This window comes from Periplaneta americana, chromosome 8 (assembly GCF_040183065.1).
Source record: "Periplaneta americana isolate PAMFEO1 chromosome 8, P.americana_PAMFEO1_priV1, whole genome shotgun sequence".
Lineage (NCBI taxonomy): Eukaryota > Metazoa > Arthropoda > Insecta > Blattodea > Blattidae > Periplaneta > Periplaneta americana.
This window is the reverse complement of record NC_091124.1, coordinates 92,380,902-92,391,520: the sequence shown is the minus strand read 5'-3', so window position 1 is coordinate 92,391,520 and position 10,619 is coordinate 92,380,902.

The window sequence follows — 10,619 nt, the reverse complement described above, 5'->3', positions numbered from 1 at the left end:
TTAGATTGTTAGATGTGAGATAACAATCACACTGTGTGTCTGGTTGAAATAATATCATATCCAGAAATATGAAAAGGACACTTTTCCAGGTGTTTAAAAGTCTTAGATGTAAGAAACTTGTATAAGTGCAATTAGTTGTGTATATTTTACACTGGTAGATGTCCATGTTTGCACAGGATTTTTATGAATGAGTGTGGTATTAATTTGTTTGTGGTGCGCACTTAAAGTGTATTGATTTTCGCACTTCAATTCCTTTTTAAAATCAAGCTGATGGTAAAATGTTTAAGAAAGACCAAATGTACACAATCCTGTTTTGTGTTTTTGCTTCAACATAATTTTACATTAATTGAAATTATATAATTTTATTTGCTGGCTAACACCAGTGTCTTCATATATACATCACAGGTTCTCTTAGTTAAAAATGACTGACAATGTATGTAGACAGCATAACAATGATGAAATGTGAAACACATCAACAATTGAGTTGTTATTTATAATGAAAACCCTTATAATCCTATCCTGAATACCATTTCATCGATGTTTCATTTTACTGCTTAAAGGAGCAGTCCGCGATAAAATTAAGTTGGCTTTAATCAAACACATTTTTCAATCTAAGTAGAATGTAATTTGCCGCATGTCAATGCGAGGCATGGTTCTTGAGTTACTGACTCCGCACAGCCACTGAACTGGTGTGATTGCGTAGTAGACCGAGAACATCGGCGAGTGCAGCGCAGTGCTTTGTATTAAAATAAATAATCTTCTCTCGCCGTAGTATACGTGAACAGAATTTCGGACTTAGTTATGATTGTGTGAAGTCATGTTTTGCTTTTCATTTAATCATAAAACCAGCACATACCAATGTTGTGGTTTTATGTAGATGTAAAAGGTAAAGGCACTTGGGGGGCATGGAGGTAGAGCCCCATGCTTTCCATGACCTCGGCACTAGAATGAGGTGGCGTGGTCGGCACCACGCTCTGACTGCCTTTTACCCCCGGGAAAGACCCGGTACTCAATTTTATAGGAGGCTGAGTGAACCTCGGGGCTGTTCTGAAAGTTTGGCAACGAGAAAAAATCCTGTCACCACCTGGGATCGAACCCCAGACCTTCCAGTCCGTAGCCAGCTGCTCTACCAACTGAGCTACCCGGCCGCCTTTATGTAGACGTATTTTCTTTTATATGAACGATTTTGAACTACAGTAGACTAAACAGAAGAAATTGTATCGTAATACAGTTTAAAATGCCGTGGTGTTGTGATTTTTCGTGTTCAGAGGGAACAACAAAAACAGAACATGAAGAAAGGGTATCATTTCATGTATTTCCGAACAGAGAAAAGTTACTGCAAAGATTTAAAACATGGGTGAAGAAAATCAACAGAAATGGTTTTACACTATCGAAATAGTAATATACGTTACAAGAGCGGTATGTTGACGTTTTCATGGTCGAGGAAAAGATTGAAAACGCGAAACTTAGTTGAGCTTTTTTAATTTCCGAGAACATGAAAACAAACATACTGCTCGTGTATCGTACATTATTTTCTGCGAAGATCGTTTATTATATACCTGAAAGAGGAATTTCTAATTAGTTGCAATGAAATCTCCATCTTGGTTTCTGTTTAATGACGGCAACTTCGGAAAACCAAAATATCTTTCTTCAACATTGTTGCTATAAAATGTTTTCTGTGTTTACTATACTCCAGCAGGCCGTGATATACGTCTCCAGTCTATAAATGCGAACTTAAAACAAATGGTAAGGTTATGTAATGATTTATTTTTCATTTTAATATTTTAACAATATTATTTATATAACATATTGCAATAATAACATCCGCATCTGGAATCTTGTTGATTTTTTCACGGCTTCCTTAATGTTACTTGTATCAGGAATGCAATACGTTTCGTGGAGTAGTAGACTTTACTTAATTTTTGCAAATATTTAAAAACAATAATTAACATTGCAATTTAGGTGAAATTGCAGTGGTAAGTTTCCAATTTATAATTATTACTATGTTAAACGTCTCTAAAAATAATATGTTAAAAGCCTAAAGCAGTAAAATGAATGTCGCGCTTAAGCGGTAAGAAGAGGGAAATTGTTATGTGTGTTACGTTGGGAATATTGAATGTGGTATTTCACACTTACCGCGTATTGGTTCTGTGCGGAAAACAAGCAAATACGCACGATCTCGCACAAACTACTGTTGTGTGTTCCAGTCATTTCCGTGAAACTGATTTTGAAGAATCGTCTTTACTAAAGAGACGTTTAATGAAAGACAATAGAACTCCTATGAAAATTAAGAAAACTTCTGTCCCTTTCCTATTTTTGAAAGGAGAATCTCCTCAAGACAATTCTGATCTACGCTCTCAAACATCAAATTCTAATTCATCAGGTTCCGACGATGCTGCACATGAAACTGAAAGTAAATAGGGAGTCAAAAAGTGTTTTTTTTTTTTTTTTTTTTTTTGTATTCTGGTCAGCGTTACAAATTTTGTTTTTCTTCTGTAATATTTGTCATTCCTCTTTCACAAATATTTGGTAGAAACAATAGGACCATTGCTGAAAGTTAGTGCAGTGTGCCAGAATGCCCGTAATTGGGAGTGGAAGTCCGAACAAAGGTGAAGCATAGCAGTGAGTTCTGCGTTATACTTGTGCGATATAAGATACAAATTGTTTGAAAAATTTTCAAAAACTTTACAACTATGTTTCATCAGCAAGACAACATTTTATAAAATAATTTCAAAATTCGTAGAACCAACAGTCAGATGTACTTATTTTCAGATTCATGAACAACTTATCAATTCCCTAAAAGATAAAAACGTGCGAATCACGGTGATGGCCAATTTGATTCACCTAGTTACTGTATGGTGCAAAATATGTGACTTACAGTGTAATGGACCTCGATTCAGATACAATTATAGACTTCGTAGTTCTGCAAAAAGGTCTAATTGTAGGCGAAGCAGCATGCGAAAAAGTTCTAGATCACCTAAAAGAAAAAATGAATATTACCCTCTTTCTATTGGACCACCATAGAGGAATTAGGAAATTGATAAGGACCAAATATGAATGGATGGGCTATCAATTTGACATTTGGCACATGGCAAAAAGCTTAAAGCCGCCGCACAAATGTGGAAAGAGAGCATCATAAATCACCTATGTGGTCTTGTGCTACATGTGAAGGTGATTCTGACGACTTAGAAGACAAATTCATTTCTGTATTAAATCATGTTTGTAATATACACGAATGGGGAGAAACAGAGACATAATAAAAAGTGTGCACACATTCACCCATACAATAGTGAGAGGGAATGGATCCAGCGATTACAATGCTCTGAAAAAGTTGTATGTAACCTGCCCTTTTAAAAGACCTAAATCAGACTAATCAATTTTGTCACACCAGCAAATTTGAATCATACCATAACGAGAGATTGCTTTACACTCATAAGAGAAAACACTTTCCATATGGTAGAATGGTAACAAGAACTATGATTGCGATAATGGACCATAATTACAACGTGAAAAGAGATGTAACTGGCTCCAAACTCCAGTACTCTAAAGCCACTAAACGATGGGTGGAAGACAAAACATACAGCTGGAAGAAAAATTTGTGGAGAGAAAATACTATACAGACAAATGTCTTGGAAGTAGTTCTGGTTATCAACTGCCGCAATTCGATGATCCACATGTTTTAGAGGTTCCCCCAAACATAGCTTCGTGCCTAAACCATGTGACTCAACAACTATGACGCAATAGAATAATATAAACCATGCACTAATTTATTGTTGACGTGAGATAAACACGTATTTGCAGTCCATTCATAACGAATATTTCACGTCTCACATACATTCACTCACTCAGTGAAGGCGTTGACTTAGGTTATAATGGATCGACATATTAAACCTTTTCAGTTTCAACCCTTACCAGACCCAAGTTGTTCTAATCACTATGAGTACGAAATTCAAAATGGGTGAGTTATTATTATTATTATTATGACAGTATATGCATGTGATAGGTCCTAAGTGTGTTAATAATAACTGACTGTAACGTATGAATATATATTTACTATTTCTACGCTGTATGTCAAATGGAACTACAACGCAGTCTTATGAAGCGATCAGTGGTTATGACGTCAGAGCTTGCAGTAAGACCTTTAATATTTCGCAAACTAAAAGGCGTAGAGCAATGCGACAAACGCCGTTAATCCAAGGGTTACTTTGGTAAACATCCTATAATATAATCGAAATATGGAATTTTATCGCGGACTGCTCCTTTAACGTTGAATCTTGATTTCATCCAACAATATTTTCTAAACTTGTATAATTTTCCAAACATTTCCGTCTTAGGCGACGGCAAATTATTTCTTCTGTATTTGCTTTCATTTGTTGATCACAATCATCTTATATCAAATGTAAAAAAGGATTTTTAGTTTTCCAACCATGTGTTGAGATTTAATTTTTCCAACTCTTCAGGCTTCATTCTCAGAGTTTCATTGCTAAAGATCTGGCAGGATCACATGCCCATTTTGGTTTGTTATGGCTGGCCAGTTGTTCAGGTTAGCCTAGTATACTGAACAAAAATGTAGACAACCCTGCTAGATTTCATGTGATGATGGAATCTGTAAATAGTTCGAAATTTTGAATAAATTCATTGTTAATGCACAGCTTGCAAAATTCAAAATCTTAACAATTCTGTAACAATAACTATGAAAGCCTAAAATTTCACAAACATAATCACTTTTATAAACCTTAACTGTATTGTGGTAATAACACTTCATATATTTGATACGTCATTAAATTCTTCATCTCCAATTTGCATCAGGCATCACCAAGAGAAAACATTTTATGAGGTCATTTGGTTCTGCTTGACCTTCGTTAAAATGCACCTAACATAGCGTTAATTAACTGTAAGTTAAAAGTATAAATTGCTGTTAAAAATATTGCGTTTCTTCAACTTTATATTTCACATTTTAACATTCTGTTTGTTAACTCTCTGTTCGGACCAGAGATTCTAGAGTTTAACCATTACCTATTATAACCAAGTATAGACTCAATTCTGTTTTCTGAACTCTGACAATTCCGATTCTCGCTTGTTTCCATTGTTTGATTCAGGGAGGATAGAAGTCTTTCTATTCTCTCAGGTTTGATTTATGCTTCTTTGCATCATCTGTATCACAGTAGCATGGAGCAGAATATTAGTATTGCTGTTGTGAAATGGAAAACACTGGAACAAAAAGAAATCGTGGGACTAATTTCTCTTCGTTCGAGAGAAGCCTTCTGCTGGAAATAATTTTGCAGTATAAACCAATTATTGAGAATAAATAAACAAACTGATCTACATTGAAAGCAAAAAGTGAGGCTTGGCAGAAAATAGCCTATACCTATATATGAACTTCTATTCTGTCACATCACTGAAATCATCCGCTCTTTTTATGTATTCATGGATATCATTTTCTAAATAATCAAGATATAAAAGTTCATCAGCCACATTGGATATTCTAGGCTAACAGAGAGTTAAATGATTTAACTGCATGAAATTGGGTAATTAAATTAACATGGGGTTTTAACAGCCTGTTAGTATTAACAGTAATTGAAGAAATGCTTCAACTGTTAATTTATAGTTAAAATGGAGTAACACACTGTTATAACAAAATTTTACAAAGGTTGAAGGAACCATCCTAGGTATGGGGCCTAAGTCTTTCGCGTGTCAGCTGTCTCACAATCACGTGACTACAGATGTGCTGGTCCAAACACCAGTGCAACCTCAGGTTTGTCATGCAGTATTTCCCCTTGCCTCTCACCCCGCACGCAAGTCCAGAAGCTAGCTTGGTGAGGCTCAGAGGAGAAATTGAACCTCGGAAGCTTACAAGCATGTAGGTATTCAATTTCTGCGGTTCATAGGTTTTCATACGACAAAAATACTTCAGAACCACAAGTAAACTTATTGAAGATGAGCAAGAAACAAGGAATGATAGTGTAAATTATAAATAAATTTATTTAAACAATTAAATTGTTTTTCCTGAGGGTTCTCTAAACAATTGAATGCATAGGACGTACCACCACTGGTTAATGGTCAAATTCTATGCAAAATATGAGAGCAGGCAGTGAACACTAAAAATAAATATTTCATATCTCAACACATTGCAACAGCCAAACACAAAAATGCACTTTCAAAGGCTAATAAGAAAAAGAAGATTTCTCTACTACCAGTACCTACGGTAATTGCAACATCAAGTCGACAATCACAATTTGCAATCGACTTATGTAAAGCTTTTGTGGATGCTGGAATCCCTTTATAGAAGCTTGAAAATCCTACATTAAGACAGGTTTTGGAGAAGTATACCAATGAATCTGTGCCTAGTGAGTTAACTTTGCGAAAACTTACTTGAATGAATGAAAGTTATTCAAGGCAAAATGAAAAGTAAGACCTGGATCTCAATTGATGAGTTGCCTGTTCCTACAGATTGCTGTATTGTCAATGTTATGTTGGACCATTAGATTCTTCTGTAGAAGACTTGAAACCAGTCCTGCTTATAACAGAATGTCTGAAAAGGGTTAATAGTACAACTATCTCACAGTTATTCACCAATTCATTGAAATTAATGTGGCCAGAAGAAATTAACCACGACAACATGTTATTGTTCGTTACTGATGCTGCACCATATATAAAAAAGGCTGGAAAAACTTTAAAATTGTTATTTCCAAACGCGCTTCATGTGACCTACATAGTCCAAGAATTCCACAGAGAGTCAGACAAGGTATGGTGCTTGTTTCCAGACGTTGACATATTGATTTCCAGTATTATGGAAATCTTTCTGAAATCCCCGTTACGAATTACAGAGCGTTGTTGATAGTACTCAGATGCAGGCCAGAGAACAGAAATTGTTATTTAATGATGAAATGATTAAGAAAAAGTTTTGTTTTTATTTACGATTATTTACAATACTGAAAATGTTTCTCAGGATGCCTAAATGTATCATTACTGGTATTTGCTAACACTAGGCTACCCATAACTTGTATTTTGTAGTAACTTTGTCAGCAAATATTTTTACATCTATTTTACTAGTTTAATCATAGATATAAGTGCTAACCACACGATACCTCCATTCTGGTTGGATGATCGTCCACCTCTGCTTCGGCATGTGGGCATGAGGCCAGCAGCCGGCTGGTCAGTCTAGGCCCTTCATGGGCTGTAGCGCCACGGATTATTATTTTTAATCATACAATATTGGTGTGTCTGTGTGTGTGTGTGCGTGCGTGCGTGCGCGTGTTCTAGTACTTCCAGATTCACTTTTTGCTATACGATTTTTATATTCTTTAAATTTCAAGGTACCTCTTAGTATCTCGTGGTTATATATATATATATATATATATATATATATATATATATATCTATATGAGAGTATAAAATTAATACTGGTAATTGCTAACACATAACAAAATATAGTGATATTTCTGCACATATGGTCAGGATATAAATAGAAACTTATTAATGAACTTGATGCTTGTAATTATATAGACTTATTTTAATCTCTCGTGAAAAGACTGAGAAGGAAAGAATAAACATTCGTATTTTTTTATAAAGAAGTTCGTATTGACTGCATTTATATCTTATGTGGCAAGCCAGTGTGTGCTTTGCATTGTAGATACATATTCATTTCACTAAAAGTTTTTGCTGGGTAATCTATAAATTCGTACCTTCATGCCTTGTAGTGTGAAATTCTATATTTAAGAAATAATTTTCTAGTTAATAGGCCTATGTTTTTTTCTCAATAAATATTACAAAAATTTTCAATGCATTTACAATGCAAATTAATTTGTAAAAATGTACATTCTGCATGTGTGCACACTGATAATCAGTTACCGTAACAACAGTGAAATGGAATACGTATCTTCATTTAACTCGTTTGTAATAATGCAAGATTCAATTTTTTGCTACTAGTTGAAAATGAGTCCATTTTGCGTTATTATTTTTTTTTTTAAGTTTCTTATTTAACGACGCTGTATCAACTACGAGGTTATTTAGCGTCGATGATATTGGTGATAGCGAGATGGTATTTGGCGAGATGAGGCCGAGGATTCGCCATAGATTACCTGGCATTCACCTTATGGTTGGGGAAAACCTCGGAAAAAACCCAACCAGGTAATCAGCCCAAGCGGGAATCGAACCCGCGCCCGAGCGCAACTTCAGGCCGGCAGGCAAGTGCCTTAACCGACTGAGCCACGCTGGTGGCTATTTTGCGTTATTTGTTTTGAAAATTTTAGTAAGATAATTTGCAGAAATACTTCTCTCTGACTTGAACTTAATAACTTTATAATTATCAGGTTGTGGTCAGAGAGAGTTGGTAGGTCACTAACTTTCCAATCAGAGATAAATGTAACAAGTGCAGAGTTACAAACACATCTACAGCTTTCGGAGTTGCTACAACTGTACATTGGCATATAACCATCGTAGAGCATTATTAAATTCTTGGTGCAACGTAAATCGTAGAACAGTTTACCTCAATGGGACTGCCCCAGGATCTGTGCTTGGCATTGATATCTCCACTTATTAACATTTGTTTCCTCTCAATTCGTCACACATCTGCTGAAGAGCATTCAGAGCTGGTGATAAGTCGCATGTGGGATCGAAGTAAGTATTGTAGATAGGGATTAAGTTGTTTGAAGCTCATACATAAAAAATATGTCACAAGTGCAGTACTATGCCAATAAAATAACACTGCAATTTCGTTACAATTCCTACCCAAACATGTTGCTGGGTAGTGCTATTTCTGAAAACCTTGATAAGAACTAGCTACCTTGTTATTTCTAATGTAAGGTTCCTGTTGTTGTTTAGTTGACTGTCCGAAAACAGGCTTGAACTTCATAAGTGACATCAATAAGGCATCACTCATGAGGCAACTAAGCCAGGAGATAATGAGATACAGTGGCCAGTTCCTTTCCTCGTCCATTGCATGCATCGCTGACTAGTAACATACCGTACACTAATCAGACTTCAGTTGTATACAAACAAATTGTTCTTCTTCTGATACATATCGTCAAGTGAGATGTACTGCCTGATAACAGATGTACATATCAGAGGTAGAAAGTAAGCATAGAAATATACTTTCATTGTTGTTTAATTCCAGATTTAGATTACCAGTACTAGTAGTGATGATGTGACAGGTGCTATGGGTTTAGAACTTCGTATTGTCCCTTTGCACAGCTTCTCTGATTGTTGAACTTGCAATTCACACATTCAGTTTTGTTGCTGGGACAGTCCCTGGCATAATGTGGGTCTGAACATTTCTGTTGTTTTCGCAGTCTGTCGAGAACATCACCCGCTAGCTACGCATATTACACTAGACTAGACGGCATTTTGGAAGACGGTCAGCTGCTACATACGCCGTAGCATTTCTGGTATGTGACGTCACAAACTTGTACAGTAAAACCAATCAGAATCAGTCTATAATAAGTACTTCCCGAGTTCGTTTGTTCACGTGTGAGTGTTTCAATACATTGAATAAGTAAAACTAACATTTACTGTGTGTGTGTAAGATAAATAAATGGAAGAAGAGACTGTAAAAAGACAAGTATTGCACAGGCAGGGCGGAAAATAGTGTTTAAGGTGTACAATTATTTTAAAAACGTTGACGAGCAGAATGCTGCCGGCCATCTTGATGCTGACTGCAATGTTGCCAACACGCAAGAAATGACTGCAGAAGCATGTGGTGTGGGATTGAGAAACGTGCAAAGAATATTGTTAGTGAAGGAAAGAGGGTTTGGTTGGTGTCATGCTTACAGTAATCAGTAATCTTTTATAATTTAAATTCTCTCCTGCGCTATTTCTATTGCACGTGTGCGTGAAGTACGATGTGGCAATGTTGTACGCTGCCTTGCTCTCTCTATCTGTCTCTCTCGACGCAAATGCTAGCAGAGACTACTGCCTTCCAAATTGCTGTCGACTCTAGTCAGACTTCAGATGCATACAAACACATTGTTCTTCTTCTGGCACATATTGTCAAGTGAGATGTAGGCCTACTGCAGGGTAATAGATGTCCTACATATCAGCCAGAACCTCAATCAGAGAATAGTATTGTTGTTATAAGCAATATATATATGAAGCCTCCAATTCCAAAACTGTCTACATCCATTCTTAACAGTTTTCAGGAAACGCCAAAAACTGATACCGGTAACTTTTTTCCTAATTGTTTGCAGTGTTCGTCATATTTGAAGCTTATTTATGGAAAGAAAGAGGAAATTTAGGCACAACATTCATTAAAAAATTGCTAGAGACATTTAGGTAGATGACGAAACCGCCATTATCTCAATTTAAAAAAAAATGGATTTAGACAGTTCTGGAATTGGATGCTTCATATATATATATATATATATATATATATATATATATATATATATATATATATATATATATATATATATATAAAGGATTAACGAAAATTAATACGTCTATTCCTAGCAAAGAGAGATTATAGCAAGAAGCTGCATTAAGTCCATAGCAGTTTACGTATGAAGTGAGCTGTCATGGAACAGGTATCATCAGCTGCCACTGATTCATTGTGGCTGGTTAATATAGCCCAATTGACTATTTAAAAATTCAGAAATCATATGAAAGAAAAGAGTAGAAAAACA